This window comes from Charadrius vociferus, unplaced genomic scaffold (genome assembly GCF_000708025.1).
Source record: "Charadrius vociferus isolate BGI_N301 unplaced genomic scaffold, ASM70802v2 scaffold444, whole genome shotgun sequence".
Classification (NCBI taxonomy): domain Eukaryota; kingdom Metazoa; phylum Chordata; class Aves; order Charadriiformes; family Charadriidae; genus Charadrius; species Charadrius vociferus.
The window spans coordinates 1-26,455 of NW_009648242.1; the positions used below are offsets into that span (position 1 = coordinate 1).

At 41.8% G+C, this 26,455-nt stretch overlaps 1 protein-coding gene across 1 annotated transcript in view; it reads left to right on the plus strand.

Moving 5' to 3' along the window:
* Nucleotides 1-366: 366 nt before the first annotated feature.
* The window catches only part of JARID2 (jumonji, AT rich interactive domain 2), a 129,169-nt gene continuing 103,080 nt past the window's right edge, over nucleotides 367-26,455 (plus strand). The window contains exon 1 of the mRNA XM_009884162.1: nucleotides 367-501. The gene's annotated coding sequence lies outside the window, so the exon portion shown is untranslated. The remainder of the gene's footprint in view (nucleotides 502-26,455) is intronic.

The following is a 26,455-nucleotide window of genomic DNA, read 5'->3' on the forward strand; positions in this document are numbered from 1 at the left end:
TATCTGGGAGAGCACTTCCTGACTGATAAATTTTTCCATAAGGGACTCATTATGAGGATTTTAACAAATAAGTTTCACCTCCTGTCTAGCACCTGGTATATAGCTACTGCTGTTTACAGGATAAAGGATTAAAGGGACTAATGCTCTGGTTTGATGGCAATAGTTATGTTTCTGTTCTCTGTTAGAGCTGGTTGAGTTTAGGTTGCATTTTGTTAGACAGTATTTTTTTTCAGCTTCTCTCTCTTTTTTTTTTTTTCCTAATTACAAATAATCTGTGTAGGCCCTGGGTTGTTAGGTTTTGTTTGTTTTGTTTTTGTTTCAGATGCGTGCAACTAATGTCTCCTTTCCGTTTCCTCCTTCCTTAGGATGACAGCGATGGGATTCCGTGGTCAGAGGAGAGGGTGGTGCGGAAGGTCCTTTATTTATCTCTGAAGGAGTTCAAGAACGCACAGAAGCGGCAGCATGGCGATGGCATTAGCGGGAGCCTCAAGGCAGTGAACGGTGAGCTGCCCCTGTGGTACTGTACCGCTGGAAGGACTCAGTCCTTTTCAATGTGGTGGTTCTGCTGTAGTGAGGAAGGAGACCAGTGCACCATCTGGCATGCACCGTGCCCTTTTGATCTGCACAGAACAACTTGTTTCTGAAGTGCTTAAAATGCCCAGTTTGAACAATCCATATGTTTCAGTTTCTAGTGAACTGATTGAGATGGGAATCAGGGTGGAGGGTAGGTGTCAGGCAGGAGGACAGGGGCAGGTTGCTGTTTGGTAGAGAAGGAAGCTCTTTTAATGGACCTGCTACCTGATGTGTTGAGTCTGTTGACAGCGATGGTATCCATTTAAAGGTGATTGGCTTCAGTTATCTTGAGCGGAACAGAATTTACCAATTCTATGTCGTTTAGATGCAAGAAACTGGCTAACCAGCATCTGTAACTCTGGAGTGATCTCAGTCCACGCTGTCTATTGGCCAGAGTTGAAATAGCATACGACCTACATAAAAAGATTTAGGGGACAAATGCTGGGATGTTAGACTCCCCTAGTTCACGGAGCAGTTGTTTAAAGGCTTTAAAAGGAGATGTAGACAAACCTAGATGACAGGGGCTTGAAAGACATTTAATTTTATTTATTTAATCCTTTGACTGATTATTATCTGCTGCTCCCCCCCTGCTTCCCTTACAGCTTGCTTAAAAAAACCATGGTGTCCTGAGAGGTAAATATAAAGCCTGTCTTTTTCAGATTCACTCCCTGACACAGGACCCTTTCTTGAAAAGGCTTTGTCATGCTGGCTTGAGCCTTGAAAGTGATGACTAGCAGGATTCAGATTTCTGGGCAGGCTTACGGTTTTCTCTTCACTCACAAGAGCTTATTTGTTTCTTTATGGAGGTTCATGGCAGTTCCTTTTAGGCATGTGCATAACTATACATGTGCTAATGCACTAAAGCAGCAGCTGGGTGCTTACTTGGTAGGTTATTCATATTTATATGTAGCTTGCATTTTTGGCACGGTGAGTCAAATTTCACTGCATTTTCACTGAGTGTTATTGCTGACAAGGCAAAAACCTAGGGGAACAGCTGGATAACTACAGGCAGTGTGATAAAGTTACTGTATTGCGTAAGCAATTGCAAACTCCTTAATGTGATTAAAGACGACCTCAGACTTCTGAGTTCAGTAATAATATCAAATACTGATCTGATGGGAAGGGGCATCTAGCTTTAGCAGCAAGCCATTAGTAAGCTTGGAGGTGTACACAAAACAGAGCTGGCTTTTTTTCCCCTCCGACACCTCTGCATCATTGATCTTCTGTCAAACACAATTTCTCTTGGAAAGTTTCTTATTCCATTGTGGGGGTTTTGTTTAGTCAAAGGAAAAAAGTCTAAAGGCGTGAAGCACAGTAATTGTGTGTTAGGAAGCTTTGATAGTGTGCCAGGTTACAGGATGACTGAGGTTTTTATGGTGTCTAGTTTCTCCAAAGGCAGCTTAGATGAAAAGTGAGTTGGCTGGGAATGCTGTGTCGATGCAGGTATCAGACGCAGAGTATGCCACTGGCTTCCTCTGGCAGCAGCATGGCTCGCATCTTCAGAGCTTGCCTCTCACATTCAGAACTGCAGCATTCAGTGCTTTTGCTCCTTCACAGAACTAGGTGATCAGTTCTTTGGGAGTTTTGAGTTCTTTGGGTTGTGGTTTTTTTTTTTTTTTTTTCCTTGGTGCCAGAATGATATGCTGTGTTACTCTTTCTGTTTGTTAAATGATTCTTTAAATGTCTGTCTCAGCACTGCTCTATTTCAACGTCACTGTCCACTATCCACTGATATTGGGAAGACTGTTTCATTATACAGAGAAAAAAACTTTGCAAAAGGGAGAAGAATTGATACTGTGTGGTTACATTAAGAAAATCTATTTAAACATGCTATTTGTTCATTACATCTTTTTAAAAAACATACCCATGTATTTTCAAGTCCACAGGTCTCTGTGGACAGAGGAAAAAGCAGGTCATCCCAAGAAATTACTGAGCTATTTTGAATTTAAGAAAGTGTAATATTTTAAGAGTGAGCCTTAGATTCATGAATTCATACTGTTGGAGTAAAAAATATTTCCTTGCATGTGTGCTTCGTTGCAACATGCAGGCCACAACCAGTGTTTCTTGTGAGATACTCTAAAAAGTAGCATGCAGTTAAATAGAGTTTGATTGACAGTGCAAAAAGCAAGTAATTTTAAATGTGAGAGATGAACCCATTGACAGGAGCCTCTTCTGTACTAAAGTTTCTGCAAGCTCTAACATGGTGTCCTGGTTTGAGGGCCCAAACCACGACAGATAGGCTGGCGGTGGCACAGAGACAATTAACTTCCATGCCTCTCTGAATAATAAAAGTAGAACAAATTTTTTTTTAAAAAAAAAATAATTACTTTTTGAGATTATATGTGTTACAATACCTTGTCTATCTCCGCCTCACTATTAAAGATATTTGTTACCCTGAAAACAATCCTGCCATTTTCAGTTAGTGGCTGAAACGCTGTTACTTAGGTGGTTCTGATTAAAGTAGAGAGATTTTGTTTGGGGGTGGTGGTGTGTTTGCAGGTCTTCTTACTCCTACATTTTTTACATCTCCTTTTCACCTGATGATATCTGCTTACATGTTTGTGCTGCCAGTTATTTTTCATCCTAACTGGTTTTGTGCTTTCTTTATTCTTATTTCCCACCCCAAGCTAGGATTTCAGAGAAAGGCAAGCGGGTGTATTGTGGCTATTGTATTGGTGGATATATTGCATGCATGTTTATGTTGACTCTAGATATTCACACAGTACAGAATGACACCCTACAGTATGGCTTTGTTTGCTATGTGTTCCTCTTCAGCATGTGGGAATATAAAATCTGAAGGAGATGATTCTGCACGTTGTCAAGAAACCTTCTGCAGCCCTAAATGGGATACTGGAACTCTGATTATGGAAACAAGGTCGCATGCTGGAAAACCCAGTGGGACCTCTTTAGTGATTTTGATTATGGCTGCCTGTCATTTGCGTTAGGATTTTAAGAATAGGGATTGGTGTTTAGAATTGTGATACCAATTTTCAGAGATCCTCATCTAGGAGGAAAGCTAATTCCCTTGGGAAATTGTTTTCTTCTTGTGTCGCTTAGAATGTGAGATAAGGCTGTTAAAAAAAAAAAAAAAAAAAAAAAGGCAATGAAAGATGTAATTATTGCTTGCGTTCTATTTATGAGAATAAATTCAGTAGTCTCAAAAGAGTATATCATAAAGCAAATTTTTGTGACATAAGGTTTTAAATTCTGTTTTTCAAAACTTGTGATAAAGAAGAAATTTCTGATAAAGAAGTGCTAGTGTTTTGCAAATGGAAAAAATGCCAAAGTTTGCTTGTTTGTTTAAAGTGATTAGTTAATCTACAGAGATGACAAACCAGACGTCAGAATTATTCAAGCAGATAGTGCATTAACAGCAGCTATACTTTGTCTGAGAGAGGTGTCACGGCAATTTCCAAACGTGCCAGCTACATTAAGCAAATATGATCTAGTTGGGAAATCAAATGTACGTGGGGGAGTGCATTGGTTCAAGGCAGAAGTTGGAAGTCTTGCTCATTTAGTAAAAAAATCAAGGGATGAGTAAAAGTATGTAATTTTGCTATTCTGAGAGATTTCACCTTACATTTAGGGTGGTTAAAGTCATTTATTCGTTTACTTATGATGTTCTTTAAACAGAGAAGGAACAATGTCAACACTTTGATGGAGGTGGTGATTGGTCCACCAATGGCTGTGGTGCCTCTTCCTCCCTGTCTGCTCCTGCCCTCAGCCGTTCCCACACAAAAGCTAATGTGACTTTTGTTGGAGGTTTGCTTTTTCCAAAAATGAAAATGTCTTGGTACAGAGAGGTAGGAGCTTCCAAGGCAGCCCATGGCGGGAATGCGGTGCTGGACCCAGCAGCAGCAGCCTGCTCTGACATCTGGGTCTACCCATCCCTTGGCTGCCATGTCAGCTGGCTGTGGCAGGCAGCAGTGTTATCTGGAAATAGCTATTTTTGTCATCGCTGCACAGATTTTCAAGTGTTTCCTGCTCACTGCATGGGGATTCATGTTGATGCTCCCCAGCGGACTATGTCAAAACAAAGGTGCCCAGTGGTAGGGTGGTGTGGGGCTGGATTAATTCAATTCCAACTTGTTGGTGAAACCTCTTTTCCCTGGCTGTGTAGATGATACCCCAGACATGGTGTAAAAATTGTGACAGACGTGGTAGAAATGCCTAAACACAACTAAGCTGGGTACTTTAGCTCAGTGCCGTGCATTATCTGCCAAAAGCCAACTATGTGGGGGTGGCAGCAGCTGGCAGCAGGGCAACCATGTCTTCTCTGGGCTGAGGCCATGTCTCTTCTTTTCCCACTTGTGCAGATTAAAACACAGCAGCCCTCAGGGAAGTGCTGCTGTCTCAGCTGCGTCCCTACGTGCCCACAGCAGCACGTGCCTTCTTTCTCCCTGGTGCAGACATGTAGGCTGGACCACTGCCCCACCTTTAATTTTGAACAAGAAAGTAGCCCTCTTCATTCACTGTGATGGTTCAAATATACTGGCAACTTAATCTCTCCGATTTCTGAAGGCTGCAATTAAATACTGGAAGAAGGTTTTATGCTAACATTTGTCTAGGGAGCTTTTCACTGCATCATTGATGTGAAATTGCATTTGTTGACAGTGGGTAATGTCTGTCTGTCTCCTAAGCTTTAGCAGAAGATTGTAAGTGTGCCAAGGACCCTTGTCTTTCTAAGTGGATTTTTAAAATGCGTTTGCAGAAACAGAAATACCTTTTTCAAGTCTGCAATATTTCCCCTTTACATTCAGAGTAAACAACCTTTTTGGCTAGTTTTAAACTGTGATTAAATATAGATGTTTTCAACTAAAAGGTTCAGAAAATAAGCATTTGAGCAGATCTGTCATGGCACTCAACATCACTTTCACTTTGGTGCTTGCTGTCAAGTGAAATTAAAGATAAACAAATAAATAACAGGATGTTGGGGTTGGGCTCCACTGAAAATTTCCAAATCTCTTTTCCTTTCTTTGTTTTTTTAGAACAGGATTCATTTTCAAGCCTGCCAGGGACTTGCTTGTTCATTGGCTGACACAGGCTCTTTTTGCCTTTTCCATCACCACCACTTATAAAAATTCTGCAGGCCAAATTGCGCCCTCAGTGATCTCTACCCAATTCGATTATGTCCAAATTGTGCTCCTGTCTTAATACAATTTCAGTGTTCGGCAAGATTGCCAGAAAATTTTCTCTTGCAGGACACCCATCATCCTTTTTCTCTCAAACATAACAGAGGCGGATATTTTTTTAACTGGAGAAACAGAAGACGTGTGTAATTAATTTTCTTAAAACTTCATTTCATGGCCATCTAAAAAGAGTTGCTATTGCCCCTGAGTGCATTTCTAGTCAAAGTAATTCTAAAAATAGTCTCGCCTCCCTGCATATTGCTAATTGTAGGTAATGGAAAATGAAAACGGCAATGAAGAAACTGCAGAGACGCATGCATAATCTGTAGGAGGCTGAGTTATTGCAAGTCTAAAATAAATAAGGTGAGGAAAGGTAAGGAAGAGTTCGGCAGCAGCTGATAGGTCTGGTCCCCCTCCTTTCACCTCCCGTCTTTTGCTGGCTCTGCTGTTTGTCTGCCCATGCCCTGCACCTGGTTCAGTGAACTAAAGTGGCAGAAAACTAGCCCAGAAAAATGATTTAAGAAAAAAAAAAATTTTCTTCTAGTTTAATGAACTACACAGGTTCATCAAGAGGTCGTATGAGCATGAGTGCTCATTTGGTGGAAATGAGGAGCCAGTGTACCTCAACTAAAAGCTGGAGGAAGAGAACAGACTCATCCCTTTTGGTAGTAGTACGCTGCTCAGCTGGCACAGTCATCTTGTCTAACCACAACCTTAGGATTGGTGCAGTCCTCTCATCTAACCACAGCCTCAGATGCTAGAAGGGACAACAGTTGCTAGAAATACAATTTTTCACAGAAAGAGTGGTCGGGCATTGGAATAGGCTGCCCAGGGAGGCGGTTGAGTCACCGTCCCTGGATATGTTTAAGAGCTGTTTAGATGTGGCGTTGGGGGATATGGTGTAGGGGAGAACTTTGTAGAGTAGGGTAGATGGTTGGGCTCGATGATCCCAAGGGTCTCTTCCAACCTAGACAATCCTATGATTCTATGAAATAGGAGCAAAAAAAGATGCAGCTTAGAAATTTGTTAAAAAGTCCTTCACAAGTGTAGGTGTTAGATTTATGTATTTCTTTAAAAAAAAGCCAAAACACCGCTGATGTAGTGGTGAAATTCATTGCATAGACTGTCCATGAAACAAAACTTTGCCTTAATCCCAACAGGGCACAACAACTTTGTTTTCCTTGACTTAGGGTTATTCTGCATAGCTACTACCTTGGATTTATTGTTTGTATCAGCAGCTTGGAGAGCACCCTTCAGTGTGGACAAGCCAACTGCTTTATTCTACCTGCCAGCCATAAAGTTGCCAGCCAGCCTAAATTTGTACCCTGGCATCTTTTTGGCTGGCACGTACAGCCAAAAGGTAGTCATGGTTTTACCTTATAGGATTGCTAGCTTTGTCAAAAAATGTACCTTTTGTCAATTCTAGTTTGCTTGTTTTAGAAAGGAGAGTAAGACATAGCTTGGCAAACTGTGCTTTTTTGACTGTAATCTTAAGTGAGAATCCAAAGTGGTACATCTAAATCAACCATTTCGTTGGTTGGCAGATAAAGAAGTTTATATTTTTGTTCGTTTGTTTTAATGACTAGATTTTTATTGGGACGTTAAAAACCAGAGAGATCTGCTTAGAGCGTTGTCCTTCAAACTAACAGGTTGGGGTGGTTGAAGTTCATGCTGACGACCTGCTGAGATGAGAACTGGTGTTTGGTGCTGGTCATGTTCTCCAGCTGCTAAGTTGTGTTAAGAGGTGATAAAGAAATAACTTGTGGTTTACTCAGAAATCAAACCAAAATTAAACAGCTGTTAAAGGTAGTGTAAATGATGGAGTTCCACAGCACGATTTGTCTGGTGGATTGTGGTATTGAAAGAGGTGGAAAACTTGCACAAAGTGCAGACACAAAATGGAGATGAAGGCAACAATCCAGCAGTATGTGTAGAAAAAGTGAGCAAAATGCTTCTCTGTTTAAGAGCAATAGTTCTCAAAGGCATGGGAGGACAGAGAAAGGTACTTTACCTCTTTCTGTCCGATGCCCAATGCTTATCATTACTTTAGTGTTTATTAAAATGGTCTAGTGGAGACCAAAGGTCTGCAGGTTGGAATAAGTAGCTACTGTTGTAAAGAGGGCTTAAATTTCAGTACTCCTGTTGTTCCCCATTGCCAATGGTTGGCAGAAGGAAACTGTGCATTAAATAACTAGTGTTTTTAATTTTAAGTACAGATAATAAGGGATATAACCAGAAAAGTAGCAGGGAAAGAAAATGTCAGTCATTGAAATAGCATACTCTATTTTATTAAGAAAACAGGAATGCAACAGGAAATAAAATCAGTGTCACAAATAAAAGGAGAGAGAAGTGTGTCATACACACAGACTGTGTAATACAGTTTATTGTAGTCAATGCTAGGGAACTGTATTTTCTGAAACTGTGCTTAGCTTTGATAATTAGCTTTTGCTAATTATTTTTACAGTATAGCTTTGAGTTATTAGTACAAGACTACGTTTTGTGGAGCACTTTCAGAGTATTAGAGAGAATACATTTTCAGTCTTTAAGGGCTTTCTTGTGTCTTACAACCTCCACAGCAGTTTTTCCTTGATGTGGGGGGCATTTTAGAAATGTCTTGCTGTTTGAAAGAGTGGAAACCTGAAAGGAGGTTGTAGAGAGGGGGTGTGTGCTGGTCTCTTCTCACAAGTTACAACCAATAGGACAAGAGGAAATGGCCTCAAGTTGCACTGGGGGAGGTTTAGGTTAGACATAGGAAAAACTTCTACACTGAAAGGGTTATCAAAGGCTGGAACAGGCTGCCCATGGAAGTGGTTGAATCGCCATCCTTGGATGTATTTAAAAGCCATCTAGATATGGTGGTCAGGGACATGGTTTAGAAGTGGGCCTGGTAGAGTTAGATAACGGTTGGACTTAATGATCTTAAAGGTCTTTTCCAGCCATAATGGTTCTGTGATTCTATGGAAGAGTTTGAGAACTATTTGGTCCAGCAGGACATTCTTAAGGCCATTAGGCTGTTTTTAATCAGAGTAGATGTTGTTTGTGCTGTGAACCTTGTTGTGTCAACCCAGGCCGTAAAGTGGTTTTAAAAGAAAAAGTGAGGTGGCTGTAACTGCTGATGGGCACAGTAGCCCCTTCTGCAAGTTGCCTGACACAGCTGTCAATGCACCTTACTCTTCGTCTCAAATACCCTTCATTACCTGTGTTCCCAGGGTTTGACTTCTTAAGTGTATGGGTTGCCAATCAAAATGGATTTGGGGATCCTTGTAGTGACACGGCGTAAACTGAAAATGTCAGTAGATTGGTATTGCGTTATTTTTACGTGTCATCAACCCATGTTTGAACATAGAATTTCTGCTGCAAAAAGCAAGAAAATCAGTCGCCTTTTTGAGTAACAAAACTCTTCAGGAATTAGTCATGTTCATTTCACGGCTTCTAACAGCCTGGGAGATTGGTCTACGTCCTGAGCTCATGCCTCCACGTTTCGGTTTGGTTTCAGTGGGATCTTTTTGATTTAAAATCTCCAAGAAACTGTTCTGAAATAAATGCTGTCTTTCAATAACTGATGATGATGAGAGGTTCATTACATAGTAGATACTTCCCAGCGCTTGTGGGTGATTGTTTTCCAGAAAATAAGTATAGCTTATGACGTATACTGTTAAGTCATAGCCGATTGCTCTACATCGTTATACATGCACATGAATTTTGAAATCTTTTTTGTGTGTCTGACTAGCACAGATTTATTACATGCCATCAACATGATGATGTATCCAGAATTAGATGGATACATGTTTTTGATAACCTGTCTTTGATGTCCTTTATTTAGCACTTTAAATGAATTTAATACTGTGAAGGGGGTGTCCAGTCAAAGGTGTAGATGTAGAAGCCTTGTGCTTAGGGCGACAGGGCATGACAGTGACAAGATTGACTCACAAGTGCTGTTTCTGGTACATCTGAAGGAGTTTCCAGCTCCAAGAGCTAAAGGCTGCTGAATTTCCACCTTCATCCACCCTGTTTTCTCTCCTCACTGTTAGTGTGCATTGCAATTGCAGTTGGGACCGTGTGATGTTTCAGATCTGTCCACTAAGTGGCTAACTCGTTCCAGATAAGCCTTGAACAGACAACATTCATTTTTTACTTTGCTCAGAATTTCCTGTGCTTTGTTCTGCATCTGTTTGTGAAAGACTGCGTTATCTTTGAAAGCCTTCATCTTGTTTTCTTTATTCAAGCTATACGCTAAAATGGAAAAAGGGAAGAGCTGGAAGGAGCCCAGCTGGAGCAATCTGCCAAGGATCCCACAGAGGGACAGAGCTGGCAAACTCCTGAAACCTCTTCAGCTGACCTCTGGTCCAATTTGGGAAGCCGGGAGATAAGCCACTTTTCCTGCAAAGATTTGGCTTCAGCCAGCTGTTTGGACTAATGCCCAAAGACCGCACCAGCATTTAATTGCATTTTTCTCCTCCTTCGCTCATCTCTCATTTAGCTTCAGTAGCGGTTGACCTTAAAAATATTTCAGTTCAGCCTCTTCCTGGTCTTTGGATGCATGTGTGTAAACAGACATGTTAGAGGTAAATCACACCTTGACATACTCCGTTTCAGCCAGGTTGCCTCAAAAGCGGGTTATTCCTAAAACACCTCCCTCAGACAGTGGTTGTCTCCTCTAATGCTGTGAAAGGGGAAAGCATTTCATGGCCAACTGTTTTTAAAGATGCTCTGTTTACTGTGGCTGCAAGGCACCCCAGTGTTTTTATGTCATGCCTGCTGCGTATGTGGAGAGATTGAAAGAAGCTTAAAAGTGATGAAAATGCCACAAAGGGAGTATAGTTTCTTCCTTTCTTCTCAACATGGGAATTTTCTTTCCACTTCAGGGCAGAAATGCTGTCACAACGTTAGCAAGAGGGTGCTAGAGCAATGGCAGAAGTGTGTCCTCTCATGTAAGACATTGAGAAAAGGCTATCTGGATTGTACTGAAGCATACAGATGGAGATGTACTGGATGGAGAGGCTTGAAGAGGAATTTCATCCCCTTCTGTTTTTGCCTGACCCCTGCTCCTTCACTGTGATGTTGGGACTTCATTTCAGAGCCTCAAGTGCTGTCTCACTTCCTAACCCTGTATGCCAGAAGAAAGCAGTAGGGTTGTGCAGAGCCTCAAAACTGAGGTGTCATATGGGAGTGGGCTGGGATTGAAGAGAGGCATATACCTGTTACACAGTCTGCATGCAGGGCTCGATTGCCCTTTCCCCCCTGTTGCTTCCTGTGGTTTGTCTGTCCAGGAACATCCTTTCTTTTCCAAGGAGAAGAGTCCCAACTCTTCTCTTTAACGTGACAATCTATTTGACAGGACAGTAAGCAAATAAGTATTGTTTTGCCAAGATAATGAAATCTGGTGCTTTCTACAGTAGTTGTTCTGCCTCTTTCCATCTCGGGAGGTCAGCAGTGATTACCTCCAGGTGGAAGCCATGAATAAGGTATAGAAGTTACTAGAATGTGGCTTGAATTCCAAATCTTCTTGAAACATAGTTGTTGCTACTCTTCTCTCCCCAAAATCAATTGAAGGATGGCCTTTTGTAAAGAAACGAGGGCTGTTGAGGGCTGTCATTAGGGACTACTTGTCAAGTTTTATTTAGATGGAAACCTGTCCCAGAAGCTTTACCTCATCTCATTGTCCTGCAGGGATGAACTTCAAATGCCACTATACATTTACCAAAAAATGACCTTTTCTAATGAAAATGGACAAGGCTGTCTAGCTAAGTAGATAAACAGAGCCCATTTGCAATTGTAGATTTAAATGCACTCTTTCATAGATTACCTTTGTACAGTATGGCTGTGTCCTTGAATATTTAAAGTCTCATTAACAAGAGACCAGAATTGAAGAGGAAAAGTTCTTTGTGAAAGAGAGGTTTTTGAGCCACAAGCTGATGTTGATCTCTCCTAGGCTGGAGGAATACTGTTTGGTACAAAGTCTCCTTTATGCCAGCATAGAAGGCGCTCCAATACAACTGGCATGCAAAGTCTTGAAGGTTGATTAACATCCAGAGCATAACACAGGGTTATATACAAATACTCTGCTCGTAAAGTAGAATAAATGTGCCATTAGTTAAGGCGTTGCTTAGTGCAGAAAACCACCTTTCTTTCTGTTATGGATCTAGATGTCTGCCATTAACAGCCTGGGAAGCAGATTTTTTATTATTATTATTATTATTATTATTATTATTTTTTTTTAAGAATAGTTGACTGATAGGAAAAGGGGAGTTTAAGATACTGTCTGTGAACTTGAATATTGGGGTTTATGGGGAAGATGGTTTTGCCGTCCTTCAGTTTCCCTGGTATAGTCGGATGTCGAGATGGTGCTAGATTACCATCTGGCTGGATCAAAATTATAACTGCTAAGTAAATTTCTATTTAAAGCTCCTCAAATCATCTTGGACTCAGTGAGGATAGTCTCATGAAAACTAAATTTGCAGGATAACTTAGAAAGGAACAGGCTATGCTTAGAAAGACAGACTGCTCTGCAGTTTGTGCTTTCCTACTTCCAGGAGAAATTCTGCCGGTACAGATTAAGGACTCAAACTTTGCCAAGGTTTTAGGAAATAGCTTTCAGCTTTTGTCCAGTGGCTACTTTCCCTCCTGCCCTAGGCTCAGTAGGTTCTTTTTCAGGCAACAGGAACCAGAGTAGACTGATGGAGGTGGTGTTTTCCATGTTGGCTCTGTTTCCCTTTACTCAGGTTGAAAGCAATGGAAAAGTACTGTTTTGGTGTCCTCTTGTCATGAGAAGACTTCAGTTCCCTAAAGCACTAAGCATAGTAGGAAGGACCTCACTAAGCTTTTGATTTGTTTTTGTTTTCTCTAAAAATAAATGCTATTCTGCACCTTGAAGGAAGAAGTTAAGGAAAGGCAAGTACTCCTCAACCCCAAGGTTTGGGATCGGGTGGTAGTGCCAAGTTCAGCAGAAGGATTTGGGGAATTCTTTCAGTATGAATTGGGGGGAGGTACTGTCTGCTGGGGGCAGGTTTTGTCCCGATGTGGCCTCTTGGGAGCAGAATAATATTTTGGAACGCACCACCTACTTTCATAGGGAACATCCTGCTCTAACCCAGGTGGGGACATGCCAAATTGAAATATGACTTCAGAGGAATTAATCTGCTAACATGTAAGAAACTTCTACTGATTATGTAAAAATCATGTCCCTTTTTCCCACAGAAGCTTTCAACTTGACTGAACCTAGGTACCATTTTGAGGAAAAAAGTGGGTATGGCCCTTCTGATTGAGACCTTAACACAGAGCTCATGCCTTGGTCAATGACAGGATTTCTTCACAGGAGCTCACACATCTATCGGAGAACTTAAAGAAATATGCTGGCTTAGTATTTAGTCAGAAACTACAGTGAAAAACAAAAGGAAAGCTGCTGGAAAATTGGGAATTGCAGAGCTTCTTACGATGCATGTTTTTTCCCCTCAAAATTCACTCAAGTACGATCTATGTTTAAGACTGTGCAAGCTACAGTTTTACTTTACGTACTAACCAGTGATGTGCAGCAGATGTTGCTGAACCCATTTTGTGCCATCTCTAGAAACAGAGCATCTTAAACCTGCGTATGTCTCTGAAACACCGATGCATGGCTTCCTTCCAAATTGCAAAGAAACTGCTCCCAGTCCAAATCTAGCTGTGTCTGCTCCAGTGCCTGTCATGAGGGATATTCGTACTTATACTGCTTGCTCCCTGTGAAATTTAGGTCAGGATTTTTAGCTTATGATTGCTCATAGGACAAATAATTCTCAGATACCTCCATGTTAATACCAGATAATTAGGAGTACCCCCTCTCTTTCTGTTTTCCTACAGTCTTCATTGTCTGTCGTCATGCTTTTCCCTCCCTTCTAATTGGAAGGAGGAAAATGTGTTCTCCTGTTTCTCTGCGTACTTTTCCTCTCCAGCTACTTGTTTTTCATTCTGTCTTTGTCCCCTTATTTTCTGTGCTCCCTTTGAAGCAGGAAGGTCTGTTCCTCCTGCACTGTGCCGTGCCATGAGGACAACTCCCGGCTGCTTTCTGCAGGCTCGGTGTTACAGCTGTGGAGATCATAGATTCCTTTTTTTTATTTTCTTTTTTTTATTTTTTTTACCCCCCTCTTCCCACAAACTCCCAGGCTATCCAGCCTAATGTGAGAGAAGATTGGCTTTAGTATTTGGAGAAAAGATCTATAATAAGCACTGGGGACATGCTGGTAAAAAGCATCAGCATGGTATATCAGCTCAGTTGGAGTACTGACTGTACATTAATTCTCTAACTTATAATTAGCTATATTAAATTCCAATTTTCTGAAAGGAACCCTTATCAAATAACACTCTGTTTGAAATCTCAAAGAAACATAAGGAATGAAAGCTTAGTCCTCTTATGCTTTCATCTTTCAGAAGCAATCCCTATCTCAACATCTTGACCTACATTTTCTTTTTACCCTCTCCAAGAAACATTGTGTGGATTTAATGTCTCAGAAGGGAGGTAAGGATTTTATGCATGTGTACGTGTTGACATATAAAGTTTGGGGAAAACAATGAGGCCTTCATGTCCCCAGTGACATTTTTTTTTTTTAACTTGAAAGTGTTTTCCATAATATCTCTGAGGCAGATTTTAAGTTCAGAAAGAAATTAAATATAAAAAGTCCACCCCGTTCTTTTGCAAGTGGTCTACTTTTATCTATCCAGCTTCTGCCAAAGCCTTTCCTGATTTTACATACCAGTAGAGAAAAAATTGGACTCCTTCCTTCTCATATCCTGCTCACCTCTGGGGATCCATTCATACAATTTCTTTTTACCATTAAAGCCGGGGGGAATAGCAGACATTTTTTCTGAAGTGGGGGGGACAAGGTGTTTAAAATAATGGTTCCATTCATTCTTGCTTTTACTGTGTAGCTGTTTGGTGTTACCAATGAACAGTTTTCCATGGGAGTGAAACCTTGACCTGGGTGGCCCGGGCATGCGAAGAAGGAAAGGCTGTCAGTGCATTGAGCAGCTGGTGCAGGTTGTGGGCTAATCAAAATCCCAGCTTTGACACTGACAACAATGATTCCTGCTCCGTGTACTGCCCCTCTTCCAAAATGTGGCACAGCATACCTGCAGTGCTGCTTTCCCATTAGATTGGTCCATCCTCCCCTGCCGGGAGGGTGGCTCCAATACCCACAGCGTGGTTGTTGCTATCCTTTCTACATCATCCCACCATGTGGGACTATGGTTATAAAGCAGGATGCCTTCTCCCACTGCAGAATAAATGTTGCTACAGCCATGGCCGGTGTGGGGCTAGGGAGAATTCTTCTCCCATTCGTTCAGTATGGGACTTTTGGGGGTGGATTGGTTGTGGTGGTGGTGTTGTTGTTTTTGTTTAGCACTTTCAACACATGAAGTGCTAAGTGTGTGCTAAACATTAATACTATTTAATAGTCTTTGTAGCTTGAGTTTGGCTTAGAGTTGCCTTGAAACACAGTGTAGGGAGTTCTGTAACTCCAGGAAGACTTTTGTTGCCTGAACTGTTTCTGTTTAATATCTCTCAAGCTTTTTATAGGGTACTGGGAATGTACAGAGGGATTCCAGTCTTCATTCCCTGCCCCCGTCCCCCCCTTCAGTGTTGTCCCATCATCTTGAAATAAAGCTATGCAGGGCTTTTTTGAATATCAGTAATGTACTTTTGCCCCAAAATCAGTTTGTTGTTGGTTTTTTTTTTTTTTCTGATTGTAGTAATACAATGGTGAACTTCAGCATACACACAGCCTCTTGGGTATATTTTGAAAGCTCGCTTACTACTTTCATCCTGCATTTCAATGATGTTCATTGCATGCACCTCCCACCCCTCGCCCCTATTTCTCTGATGCTGTACTTAAAATAAGAAATGTGCTAAGGGGTATCAGCCTTTGGTTACATGAAGGGATGGAAAGAAAATTCTGTGCAATGAATTCTTGTTTTAGGGGAAAAAAAAAATCAGTATTCTTTAAAAACGACAAGATAGTACTTTATCTCCTTTGCTTACTCAGAAAGATAAAATCCTTAAATACACATCACTGTATAGTCTTCATTGTATAACTGTGTGATGATGGCTGTTCCAAGGTTTCTATTAAGTCAGGAAGCAGCTAATGTTGTTTCACTTCCCCTTCTGATGCCCTGAAACGCGAGCAAGAAAAGCTGTTTAATAGCAGCAGAATATTTCATGCCGGTGGAATTTCTTTAACTCCTCCGGGGGGTGGTGTGGTGGGAAGTGTCCTTAACATTTCAGAAGCCCTTTCTCCAGCATCAGGTTTTCAAGTGGCTGGCCCCCTACCCCAGCTCTCATCTCTTCCCCCCGTTGTTCGCCTGTGGAGCTCACAAAAGGGAGGTGAAAGTAAGGTTAAGCTGCTGGTCTCAAGAGCTAGAAATAGAGATGGAAATTTCTTGGCATATGAGGAGCGTTTCCTTAAAGGCTGTTAGAGCGCTGACGTTTCGTATGCCGATGCTTCAGCAAACTGCATTAATGCTGGTGAGAATCAGTTGTCTCCCCAGTTAAAGTAAGTATGGTCTCCGCATGCTCTCTGGCAGGTGGCTGATGTTTACGTTATCTGATGCCTTTAAGCTTGAGTCGCTCTTGCTTTGGCTTGTGTGTCGTTCTTGTGGCGAGATACTCGGAACTCAGTTAACAGCCGAGTATGGGCTTCTCCTGCTTTGTCCCCTCACCTGCTCTCCAGTCACTGCAGCACTGGAGCCAGTCTGGGAGGGTAGGGGTTTCTCCTAAGCATCTTCCAGCTACAGATTTATTTCCCGTTGTGGTTTTTTTTCCATTACACATGCACAACAGGTAGATGGCTGCTGTGTATCAGAAACACTCCACCAGTCCCTGCCGTCGCTGTCGGCATCGCGTAGGAGATGGGCTGGGATCCTTACCTTAGGCAAACAGTGCTCAAATAGAGGTGAAATGTCATCGCTCCCGTGCATGCGTATGGCAGAACAATTTGTTCATTTGCGTCGGGCTTTCATGTTGCACTCGTGATTTCAGTTTGCGGCAGTCGGTCTAAACGTTTTACTGTCACTGTCACGAGCCTCCTCTCCCCTGACAATAACTCTGCAAACAGATTACAGGGGGCTGAGTCAAAACAGCAGAGCAGAGAGCAGCTCTTCATCCTGAGCATGAAGTGTACTCCTCCAACCTTTCATTTAAGAAAGTGAGGAAATTATACTTGCCCGCCCCCACTAAAAAAAAAACAACCAAAAAAACCCCAAAACAAACAAACAAAAACAAACAAACAAAAAAAAGAAAAAAATAAATTCCTTTCTCCTGGGACGGGGTGAATACAGTTCTGCAAGTACAGATTTCACAGAAAGACACGTGGGGCTTTTTGGTTTGTTTTGGGTTTTTTTTAAGCAACCTGATTTTGAAAATATGTTTAAAATTTTTATGGCCACATTGCTGTTTCATATGTTAAAATCATGCCAAGTATTTTACATAAAAATGTATATTTTTTAATTAATTTAGCAAGCTAGACGTAAAACAAGTGACAAGGAGGAAGGCATCCCAGAAGTTCAAAGGCTGAATTTTGGGGGCTTTCCAGATGTTTGAGTCTTTGTGTTGTTTTACAGTGCTTTGTAGTCACTTTCTGTGAAGGAGACGAAATAAATGATACACAGGGTAGATGGTGTCAAGGGGAACAATTCACTCCCAGGAAAAGCAGCTGCTGGTGGTTTTGCTGTGAAAAATTTCCCTACTAGCAGCAAGGCACCAAGCGTCATGGATGAACTTTAGGGTTACAGACAAAAGCCTGGGAAACCAATGGATTAAAAAAAAAGTGTTGAGAATTGCTTAGGCAGCTTTCTTCCCTCCCCTCTTCCTGGGATGTCACGGGGCCTTATGGTGGCGTGGTTGTCAAGCCTACACTAAGGCTCTCAACAGATATGTGAGTGCTCAGGCTGGCAGGGAATTGGAAATTTGGCTGCAGGCGGTGCTGGCGCATCCCTGGCATTGCAGGAGGCAGCCTGCCTCCCTGCCACGCTGCCTGGGCTGCCTGCGGTCCAGCAAGGCTGCCCCGACCTCCTGGGGCAGGGGAGGGCTTTCTGGGATGTTTCTGAAGAGGCTAGGGTGTCAAGTTAGAAGTGACTGTGGCCTATTTTTTTTTTTTTTTTTTTTTTTTTGGGTCTGGGGGGTTTATTTAATTGCTCTAAACTTGGAGATCATAATTCAAGTGCTTAGTAGAAGGAGGTGCCGTGCCAGGAAAAAAAAAAAAAACGTTGTCAGCGAAAGAGGTTGACAGCTTGACTCCTGGAGCTGGCTGATGGATGATCTCAGAGTTAGGGAGGGCATGTTCACTAAAAAGTTACTGAAAATGTGGAGTGAAAGTAATTAAAATGGTTTAATTCAAATATCTGTCATATGTGACTTGAGTTCTTGTAAAACATCTAGCATTTAGCTCAGTTATTTTTTCCCAGGACAGAAGAAGGACTTTTTCCCTCCTTTACTTTGACTGAAAGCTCAAAGCATCTCTAGTGAAGAAAGGGCTGAATCTACCCATGTCTGCTGGCTGTGTGGGAGGGTCACTGGTGCTACATCACTGGGCTGTGTATTCTTGCAGCAAACAAGATCGTCGTAGCTTGTGTCACATCGCGGGGGGGGGCGTGGAAATATTTCTTCTATCTGTCTGGAGGGCTGCCCATGCTCCTGGCAAAAGTAATGAAAGGCAAATCCTCAATGACATGCATTAAAATATCAAATGGGACTATGCAATTAGAAGTATGTCATTCAGCATTTGCCTTTCACAGCTTTTGTCACACAGGGGCAGAATTAGAGACAATTAAGCAGAGGATAACCTCCCCAAAAGGGCTTTCTGGCACTTCTCCTTTCCCCATCCTTTTTCTTACAGCACACCGCTATGCTAGAATCCTTCTCCTGTTCTCCTGTCTGATGTTTGTCTCTCTTTTGAGATGTATGTAGAAATCAAGTCCTACATTTACTTCTCCAGTCATTTGATTTCCATGAGAAAGAAGTTAACTCAGGTGCCTGTTCTTGCTCCTCCAAAGGGCTGGGCTCATGCAGAGGGGTGCAGCAGAGGGCTGGCCCAGTCCCTGCTGGTGATTGCCTTCACAGGCCCAAGATGCTGGCTGACCATGACTCCAGTTCCAGAAATGGGCCTTTTGTCACCTCCATCTGCCAAGATTGTAAGCCCGTCCTGTTTGTATGATCCCTCACCGTGGATCAGTAGGAACTGTGCTTCATTAGAGGAAAAGCGTGTAGCAAATGTTCGTCAAGATGCTGTTTTGCTGTCATATCCGCTTTCACGCAGATACACTGTTTTCAAATTATACAGCCTCTAAGGGTTTCCTAGAAATCGTAACAAATATAGCCAAGCTTTGCTAAGCCTCTGGGTTTTAGCTGCACATCTCTCCCTTTTCGGGCTCCCAAGTATTCATTGCTAGCAGTGAGATATTGCATGCCTTTTTATTTCCCTTGTTGTTTTATTTGCACGTTCATATGTTGTATTTTCTTCCAATTAGCAGGCTCTTCCTTGCTGCACTGTGTTTGCCTTTACCTTCTTTCTTCCTTCTTTGTTTATACTCTGTGGAGACACAATTGCTAATTTTTACTTTCTAGTGTAGAATAGCTGTTGTCTAGAGACATGCTCTTGGCGTAGCTTTCCCTCTCATGTTACTTAAAATGGCAGAATGTTTAAATTTTTTTTTTTTTTTCATTTTTACTAATCTGTCTAGTCCCTGGGTGCCAAGGTATGGGTATTTTTGAAGTGTGGGTTTATTGTTCCTTTGTCCATCCATTTGTGGCGGAAGCTTAACGTACCTTAGCTGTTTCAGAGTTACTGAGTCTAAAAACAAATCCCAGTGATGCTGAGGTGGGAGGAAATAATCAACTAAAAATTGTGACTGCTATAGTGGTGTATTACAGTTAAGAGGGATCTGTAAAAGTGATTCAGAAGGGGGAGGAATTGCCCTCACTTGGTGCTCGCATATAGGTGACAAAGACCAAAAATGCTGACTAGCTTGCTTTACTTAATTCTTCTTTACCAGAATAATCCGTTCTCTCTCCCTCACAGGAGGGGATATTGGTGACGAACAGGCAAAAATACTTCGGAAGCTGTCAGTAACTCTTCTCCAAATAACTATAAAAAAAATTTAAACCAAATAAAAGTGGAAGAAACAAAACATTTTAAAAGGAAATGTGTTCTTTCACAGGCGTGTCAAGGGCTTCCTTGACTCTCTCCTCTCATGGGATGTTACCCTACTGGTTCTCCATTCAGCCATAAAATTCTCCAGAAAAGGCAAGATAAGCAAGACATGATGGTTTTGGCATAAAAACCAAAAAATTATTTACTCGTATGTCACTGATAATTTTATTAATATCTGAGAACTTAGACTTTTCTTTCTCTCAGTGGTTATGCCCATTTTTCTATCAATGATATCCTTCAGCTAAATAGAGATAAATTACACTTGTGGATCTGCTTGTGCCTGTAACTTCAAGGAAAATGCAGGTTTAACTCTGTTTCCAGATTGCATGTTATTATCAAACAAGAGAAGATGTCCTGTAGGACGGATGACCCTGGCATAGCTGCAAATCAAAGGGCACTTGTTCTCCTCAGGGAGAAATAAAGCCACTTTGTCCAGCGCCAAAATCAACACGAGGCACACAGCACTGAGGGATTTTAATTACCCCACATCTCATGTCATGCTTACCATCTGTACCCCTCCCTTGCACTTCACTGTGGTGGTTGATCTCACTACCTGTATTTTACAGGTGGGTGAGCTCAGAGGGGTGACCTCTCCAGGGGCACCTGCTGGGCAGTGGCTGCACCTGGACAGAGTCCAGGTCCCTGTGTCCTAACCAAGCTCTCTTCTGGTGGTGGCGTTCCCTTGCTTCTGCAAAGGGCTTTGTGCCTTCTCTACCCACATCTCTCTGAACAGCAAAGGTGTATAGCTGTGATCTTGCATTCAGAGTTGTCTTGTTCCTCCGAAACTTTCTGGCTGCAGTCAAGGGAGGCTGGGGGATAGAGGTGGGTGCAAGCTTCAGACATCAAGTGCTGTGACTCCTTGGCAACATGTGGCCAGAATACGTGGTCCTCCTTTTCACAGTGCTAACAGGGAGTGCTTATGCTACTGTAAAATTAACTGCATTTCTCTTTGTCAAAACATAATGACCTTTACATGGCCTGGTACCTGCTTAGTAGAAAAGCTGCTGCTCCCCCCTTATCTTACAGCTCCAGGGGCAATTGGTAGGAGCTCAATAGCACAGTGGTACCTAAATAACAGGTAGGGAGCAGCTGGTAAGGTGGTGGCCATCAGCTCTCTTTCATGCTCCCTGTTCTGCTTCATTCAGGACAGCCTTAGCTTTTGGGTCTTGGGGCAACCATTCCTTGGGTTTCCTTTTTTCCCCTCTTAAAATTTAAGAAACTTGAGAAAATTCAAGGTAGCTATTTGTGGTTTTAAGCTCTGACTTAGTCAGCTCTCTGCATTTGTAGGAAGGGGATTTAGGAGAGATTTATTTGTTCCCCCAGCTTTTTTTGGAGTCAGTATTACTGTTGCTATGTCCTCCACCTGTGTATGAATACCTACCCTGCTGCTCAGCCTGTCTGGTACTCCCGGTACTCCCTCCTTGTCCAGGCTGTACCACCATGGAGCTCAGGCTGATGACCCCCCTTCTGTCTTATGAAGAATAAGGTGCCAGAAGGGGTCATGTGTCTTGCCCAGGGGCAACTGGGAGGGTGTGTGTGTCACAGTTTTCATTGTGTCCTTAAAAGTGGAGAAATGTCTTTTAATCGGAGAGGTGTGTCCTTTTGAATATTCTTTTTTTCATTGTGTAAATCTAAAATAACAGAAGCGTAGACTTCAGATGAGGTTTTTCTTGGTATATGATATGTCACAGGCATTGGTAGATTTATTTTTTTTAAAATGTCTTCCAGATGCATATTTCATAAATAAAACTGAGGCTTGAAGTGTGTCCTATGGCCTGGGGTAGTTTCCTAGCAGAATTAAATTAGGTTCGTTTTTGACTGTTATATTCTTGTTTCTACCAGTTTAATACCAGTACCCCCACCAACCAACCCCCTCCAAATGAAAACAAAACAAAACACCCTTAAAAGTGTTGTGCTGAAACACCAGAACAATATAATTTCAATTAATGCTGCTAACAGGTACTTGATAATAGGCTCATATGCAGGAAACAAAGTCACATGAATGTCTTTGGTTACTTAATAGCAATTTGGGATGGAGATGTAATGGGAGTAAGGAGCTTCTTTCAACCTGTATTATTTAATCAGTTCTCTTTGGTAATCGTGTCTTTTGACAGGCTGACAAACACATCTTGTGCTGTAATGTCATTCATGCTTGGCTTCCATAGTAATGATGTATATCTACATATAAAAGCACTCTTCTAGTCATTTATGAAGATTGTACAAGCTATTTGCTAACAGGTTTTGGCATAACAGTACTGCTTTATGCATATGCTGTGTTACGTACTACAATCAACCTAATGTCCAGTGGCTTGTCATTTGAAAAGCTCATGTACTGTTAATTACCATCATGGTGGCAACACAGAGCATCATGTGGTGTAAACAACGACTGTTTCATGCTGTAGTTTTTTATTTAGAGACAGAAAACTGTTGTGGTTTTGCATTACCAAATGAGATAAAAATAGCATTTTCTTTATGACAGCTATCCTTAAAAATATGGACAGGGAATAGGTATATCTTATCTTAGAGAAAAATGTTTTGGCTTGTTTTGTTTCTAAATTTTGTTACTACCATGAAAAACCAGTTTTTTAGTCTCTAAGACAACCATGGCATGAAAATAGGCCTTATTTTTGGGGCGTGTTGTCTGTTTAATATGTAATGTGATACCTTGTCATGCTGTCACAATGTGACAGATGGCATTTGCACTATAAAACAAAATTATCTTTTGCGCCATAGCTATACACCAGCTAAATACAGTAACTCTGTACAGTATGCTGATTAATGCAGACTGTTGCAGATGTTTTGGAGATACTGGTATGTTTTAACTTGGCATCAAATGATTAATGGTTTTATTTAATGTGCCTACCTTGATTTTGGTAGTGTTTCTGCATGTACTCTGGTAAGTAAGGCCATTTTTGGTAGAAGATACATTTAGGGTTACAGACCATGGGTTATGAATTTGTATTGTATTGCAGCTGTTTGTGTGCTTCTGGAAAATTGATGAATTAACAACAATAGTTTGCAACTAAACATATATCAAGTTATAGCTCATAATACACTAATTCCTGTCGTTCTTAGGTTGAAGGAAAACAAGAGGTATAGGTGAGTCATCATATGTAGATTTTCATACAGAATATTACCTGCTTGAAATTAAGGGCCAGAGCTGAAGGTAGTAACGTTTTCCCCCTCTATATTTTAGGTGTAGAACTCATGTTGGTGGTCTTCTACCATGCGGTTATATGGAAGAGTTTCTCCATGTTCAGGTGGCACAAACTCCTCAGACTATGGTGTGAGATAGTTAACCCCCTTGCTTTTCTACATCTTGCATTTGTGGCAGCTTTCCTAAAAGAGACAGTGCAAAAAGAAGAAAATAACTATTCTTTTTTTATAACCAGGCTTTCCTGTGCAACTCCCAAGACTGCACAGCTGGTTTGGACGGGTATGTTACTCCATAAGAGAACAAAACTTTAGCTCCATGCCTACGTAACTACAATCTGGGCTATTGCACGCTCTCATAAATAACACTGTCGTCCCAGTGTGGTGAGAATGCTGCTTCGAGTAAATCCACTTTTTTTAACTTCTTGTAACTTGTGTGTGTTTGTTTTGCCAATTGCCCTGGAAACTCTTTAGGGTCTAGCAGCTACAATGGGGGTTCAGCTTGCAGGGATCAGGAAAGAATGAAAGGAGGAGGGTGCTGGGGGGAAGCAAACCCAGTATCTCTTGGCAGTGGGAAGTGGGTGTCCCTGTGTGGTCAAGAAGCGCCTGAGAACAGAGTTGTGTATTTCACGTATAGCTGAGATCTGCAGTATGGCTCCCCTGCCCTGGACTGCGTGGGCCAGCTGGCTGATGTTAGGTGTTCATACCATATAGAAAGCTGTGCGTGTGGTCAAATTGAAATCCCCCTTATTTAGGGGGGATTTCTGACCCCCTTATTTAGGTCAGTTAATGCTTTTCATATCTTTGGCTTGTGTTTGTGTGGTGCTGACTGCTCATTTTTCTAATGTGATGGCTTTGTGGGTTGCCTCTGTGAGAACTGACTGGAAATACAATTGAACGTATTTCTTTTCCTAAGCTGCCTTAGGATTGGGAAACAGTGAACTAAAATAGGTGTTGCTGTCTTGTTGTAGGAACACGGAAATGTTCACACTCAGATGCCTTGTTGGCATTAGAGTAAGTGATGTAGAAACAGTGTTTTGGAAACATTGTGAATGTCCCTTCACCCAACTACTGTGTTCAACTAACCACGTGATACTGAGATTTGTTCAGATGCTCCCCTTTGGTTTCCTGATTATTCAGTAACTTTAATAATGCAGAACATACCAGTAATTGTAATCTCATCTATTCTTAAAACTAACTGACTAACCCCAAACCCTCCCTTGCGTTTTTTCCATCTGCTCTTAGGTTGCTGCTTTCTGTTTCCCTTTTCTTTCTATTTTCATCCTATGTACTTTTACTTACATGGTATTTTATTGTATGGTGCATTCCCAGATACTGTGATTTTGTATCACATCTTCAGGTGCTCCCAAGACCTGCCCTGCACGTGCTTGGCAGCCATCTCTCCAGATGACCAGAGATGGGTTAGATCTTGGCTTGAGAATAGAGGTGTAGATTGCTGCTAAAAGTGTGTGTGTGTGTGTGTGTCACCAAAACCGGTACGGTTAGCGAATCTGTACCAATATAAATTAAGCCCTGCCTGCACTGGAGTAGTGAGTCTTGTTAGGCTATTATGAAAAGTGATTCACTTCAGTCAGTGCAAGCCCCCTGAAGTAAGCTCATTTAAGCAGATTTAACTGCTCTTTACACACACTGTTTTTGGTAAAAGGGGCATAGCCATTGCTGGAGAAGGCTCAGCAAGACCTCTGCTCAGTTAACAGCTACAGTCAAGAAGCAAAGGGGATGGTGAGATGCAGTGGGAACAAGAGGGAGCACGCTCTGCAAAGGCTGTAAAGCCATGATATCCGGATTCTGTCTGGATCACCCTAGAGGGTACAGTTTAGCTCATTGCAGAGCCCTTCCTGCATGTGAAAAAACAAACTTGTAGCCACAGACAGATTTGAAAACATTCAGAGTGTGGAAGGCAAATAAAAAGAGGGGACAGAAGTCTCTTTAATAATGACTGGGGTGCAGAGGGCAGAAAGGGCTTTTCTGCTTTTCCCAGCTTATAACAGAGTGGATGTAATATTCACATTTGCTGCTTTTTCTCAATGCAGTTAGAAGCTGAGAAGTGGAATTTTTACTTTTTTTTTTTCTTTTTAAGCAGCATGTAACTAAAATTGCAGTTTGTTATTGCAGCTTATGCGGAAGTTTAAAAAAGAATTTGGCAAAACTGTGAAGTTGACATTTATGTGGCTAAGATATATTTTAGAAAGGATGTTAAGATCTCTATGCCTATGGCAGGTAGGTTGGAACTCCGTGATCTTCAAGGTCCTTTCCAACCTAAACCATTCTATGATTCTATTATTCGATGTTTCAGTTTTAAGAAACCCTTTTTAACTACTAGGAATTAGTAATCAGCCTTTCTTTTAAAGTATCTAGTATTGATCAGTTAGAGCGAGGACGGTGTGTTTAAGGGACCACAGATGTCATTTGATATGTAAGTTCCTGTATTTCTGACTTAAATAATTCGTTATTAGTGACTTAGTTAAAGCAGTGTTTATTCAGTGACTTTGAGCCGTTCAGTGTTTCAGTTCCTTTTAAACTTTGGCAGCAAATATGCACTACTTCACTCTATACAGAAATTATTATCTCACGAAAGTAATTTTAATAGATGAAATCCTACACTGACTTATCCAAGTTGCTGTACTTTCAAATTTAATTTTAATGAGGTTTAGTTTTTTTAAAATATTAAAAAAAATCTAATTTGACTTTTAAAACAAACACTTTATATTACAGGAATAAAGCTTATTTTTATCAACCCTGATTCATTCTGCCTGGTTATTCAGGCCTAGTTGTTGGTCACAAGTCCAGCTGCCAGGGGAGAAGGCAGTGAGAGCTGGGGCTGAGAGGAGCCCAGTGGACAAGGGGCAGGCAGCAGCTGCCAGCTCTCCAGCAGCTGAGAACATAAGCGGTCATGGGCTTTGCCATGAGCCGGGGCTCGCTGGCATCGTGATTTAGAGGTTGAAGGGCACAGTCATGGAAAAGCAGTAGAGGAACGATTTGTCCCTTTGTTTTTATTTGGCTTGTGATGGCTTGCTGGTTCGTTGACTGCTGCTGGGTGCTCTGAAGTAGCCGGGACTGAAGAGTGGTTCAGCTCTTCAGACTATGCAAAAGACCATTTTCTTGCTGAGTTGCTTTTCCCCCTTCACATACCTACAAAATTGCAGCATGTTGTTTTTAAGAAACACGAATGCCTGCTGCTTCCTGTAACTTGGTTAACTGTGGAGGGTCAGCCCACGTGACTGGATGCGCACCGGACTCTGTTCCTGCAGTGCACCAGCAGACAGACCTGTATGTCCCATCAGCTGCGCTGGTGCCAACTCATTAATGGTGATGGAGCTGCCCGGGTGCCACTTGGCACAGCTGTGGGGTCCCCACCCCATCCTGGGGCCTCCAGACTCTTTATAGAAAAGAATGAGGTTTCTC